This window comes from Zea mays, chromosome 4, assembly GCF_902167145.1.
Source record: "Zea mays cultivar B73 chromosome 4, Zm-B73-REFERENCE-NAM-5.0, whole genome shotgun sequence".
NCBI lineage: Eukaryota > Viridiplantae > Streptophyta > Magnoliopsida > Poales > Poaceae > Zea > Zea mays.
The window spans coordinates 126,899,277-126,902,540 of record NC_050099.1 but is presented as its reverse complement, the minus strand read 5'-3'; the positions used below and the strand labels follow the sequence as shown (position 1 = coordinate 126,902,540).

The 3,264-nt window shown below is 42.6% G+C and overlaps 2 non-coding genes across 2 annotated transcripts; both read left to right on the top strand.

Moving 5' to 3' along the window:
* The first annotated feature begins 314 nt into the window (after positions 1-314).
* On the top strand, positions 315-429 carry LOC111590444 (small nucleolar RNA Z278). The gene has a single exon (XR_004858017.1). It is a non-coding gene; the product is annotated as a small nucleolar RNA Z278 (small nucleolar RNA).
* A 120-nt stretch (positions 430-549) lies between these two features.
* On the top strand, positions 550-662 carry LOC111590445 (small nucleolar RNA Z278). Its single transcript, XR_004858018.1, has one exon. It is a non-coding gene; the product is annotated as a small nucleolar RNA Z278 (small nucleolar RNA).
* Positions 663-3,264: the final 2,602 nt, after the last annotated feature.

Here is a 3,264-nt window from a genome sequence, read left to right as displayed (position 1 = left end):
CAGCTGCTTTTGAGTCAGCATGCCTTCTTATTATTTTATTTTCACATGGACCATTGATTAATGCATGCCAATTGCTGAAGTAAATTACAAAATATGAGTGAGTAGGCTAACGGTGAAGCACATGAATGCAGGACTACAAAACGAATGCTTTTCTGGAGGCTGACTTGCAATGTTCTAATAAAGTTCAGAACATGGAATCAAAGGTGCGAGCATCATGTTCTCAGCTTGTTTAATGTTTGCAGCAGCTTTCCATTCCTTCCATTGTATTGGCATCTGACTTTTGTTTATTATATTGATTTGAAATTATTTTACTAAGCAATGATGAATCGCCCTTTGAATTAGATGTAGATCACTCCATGTCCCTGCGTTTCAGGGAGAACCTACTTGGGGTCCTACATTGGAATGATATATATGGGCTTTAACTGAGCTTTCTGAACATTACTTTGAGCAATGCATGTGTTTTTTCCGGTGGCTATTGTTGAATGAAAATGTCAATATTTATTTGTTGGTAGAACATAGATAGAGCAATGTGCTTATAAATTTCTTGCTTTCGATGATGATTTGCCTAATTGTGAGGTGTAGACAACTCCAAGTTCCTGCTTGCCAGGGAGAACCTACTTGGGTCCTACATTCAAATGAGTTATATGGGCACTTTCTGAGGTTTAAATGTTTGCCTATGTTATGTTCAGCTCGATCTTATCTTTCACTGTTATATTTGGAAGCTTATGAATCAAATGCGTCCAATTTTTACCTTCACAGTAACCTATGATGAATTGTCCAACATGTGAGGTGTAGGTAACTGCAGCCCTGTATAGTCAGTTTAGGGTCTTGAATGAGTTTCTTCATTCTCCTAAATGATGTGATGATCTCAATAGGAACTATTATTAAAAACAACCATTAGAAGAGCGCTCACACAAATCCAGTGGCTGCAAATTGGCCTTCTTTTTTTGGGACTACTCCACTGCTGCTTGTTTGTTGTGATGCCAACACTTTAGGCTAGGATAGATGTTTATCATGCTTTCCTATATCTTGGTGTACATGTCATTTTGTGATCTTCTTGGAAGCCACATTTTGTGTTTATCATGCTTTCCTATATCTTCGTGTACATGTGATTTAAAGCCAGCATTTTGTGATCTTCTTGGAAGCCACATTTTGTGTTTATCATATTTTCCTATATCTTTGTGTACATGTGATTTAATGTCAGTTGTATATTTATGAGAATTTTGGTTTATTTTGTAGGATTCGACGGCCCCCGTCGAACTTAAAAACGCACGTTCTTAATCTTAAGTTTGACGGTACCCACGTTCTTAACCTTAAGTTCGACGGTACCCACGTTCTTAACCTTAAGTTCGACGGGGCCGTCGAACTTACTTCTCTAAGTTCGTCCAAAAATCGCCGTCGGCTATATTCGTCGGTAAACCCACGTTCTTACGGTAAGTTCGACGGCTTATTACATTAAGTTCGACGGTTTTTCACCCACGTTCTTTAACCAGTTTTTTGTATTGAGAGCAAGGGTGAGTACACATCAACATACTCAGCAAGTATCCTGTTTGGCTGTAGTGGACTAGCTTTATGTGGGGGTAAGTCAAGCAGTTGCTTTTAGTTGGTCAGATTATTATTATTAGTAGAGAAAGCCAAGTTTTAGAATTAACCCACGTTATTAACCCAAACGTACTCCTTTCCAAACGGAAAGAGTACCACTTACCATTACCAGAGTCAAAACCAAGAACCATTAATCTCATTGCCACCTGCAAACCGAACATGTCTGATCAAGTACCACTAATCACTGGAGCTCCCTTGGCCGCTCATAACCGCGAGCACGGCTGATATATCAGTTTTCTAACACTCTGCAGAGGTTGTGCACTTTACCCACAAGTCGTGATTCCCTTTCGGCCCGGAGAGTGTTATTCCCCATTGACCACTACCTAGGTGGTCCAGCAGGGCATCACTATGTAGCCTTTACAAAGATTCCCCGGGGCTGTAGCCGCCCGTTAGGTTTCCTAAATGCACAGCACTCCTCCCCAAGGGGCGAACCCAAGCTTGGCAGAGCGAGCCGCATACACCGAGCCCCATTGACGGCACGACGGCTAAGCGAACTACACCCCGGATCCTCTAATTATTCAGCTAAGGGCACCCCATTCGACCCTCATGGTTGCACTATTTTCCCGGGCGGTCATCCAACGAACAGGTCCTTACGGAGAGGCACTCGAGAAACCGCTCGAGCCCCCTTGAAGACCACAAGTATAACATCATAATAAAAGAGGGGAAAACAGCGTATCATTGATAATTATCATCATGTTCATTGATTAGAGTTGAGCAATAGCACAAGATTAAGCAATAATAATCCAACCCAGATAGGTAACAAGGACATGGATAACAAAAGCTAGTCAATCCTTAGGTATAGCTGTGAAATGCGAGAGGTGAATTAAAGAATGTATAGGACAGAGATAGGTCAAGGGACACTTGCCTCCACCAACCGACTACTGCTCAGGGGCTTCTCCTGCGAGTTCTTCGGGCTCCTCAACCAGATCGTTCTCTATGCGAGCGCAAACATACATACATCCACACATTTAATACAAAAGAACAATACACCATACAATAGAATGCAGTAAGTAAACAGATGTTCCACGCGGGCTCGCAATTACGGTTAAGAGAGAAAGAGGAAAAGACCGTCGAGAAACGATCACGTTACATAGCTATAAATTAAACCACTCGCTTAACAGAAGGGCATTAATTTGGATACTACGTTTGGTATAAAATACAGTCATGTTTCATGTTTTAATCGTTATAGATAGATAAAGATGAATGAAAGGGAGGGGTCGCACGGCGAGACGTACGACACAACACTTTAAATCGAATTAACAAATCAACGACTCGTCGCGAGACAGAGCGCATAACGAGACACTTTCATTAATTATAAAGAGACGTTAAGCATTGCGCGATGAAACACACGATGTCATACGCCAACAGGGCTGAGTTTAAAGTGGAACGTCGCGCGACTGGACGCGCGGCGTCACACATTAAACAACCTGAAATTAAAATGGATCGTCGCGCGACGAAGCGCACGACGCAGCACATTGATAAATATAAATTAAAAGAATCGTCACACGACGAAGAGCGCGACGCAGAACGTCGACTAAACAGATTAAAGTAGATTAAAACGAGGTTAAGTGCAGTACGATTACGGTCGTACGCGCGAGAGCACGCTGCGCGTGCCGAAGGCACGCGAATCGTGCAGGCACGGGTGGCGCGAGGCTGCCGAGG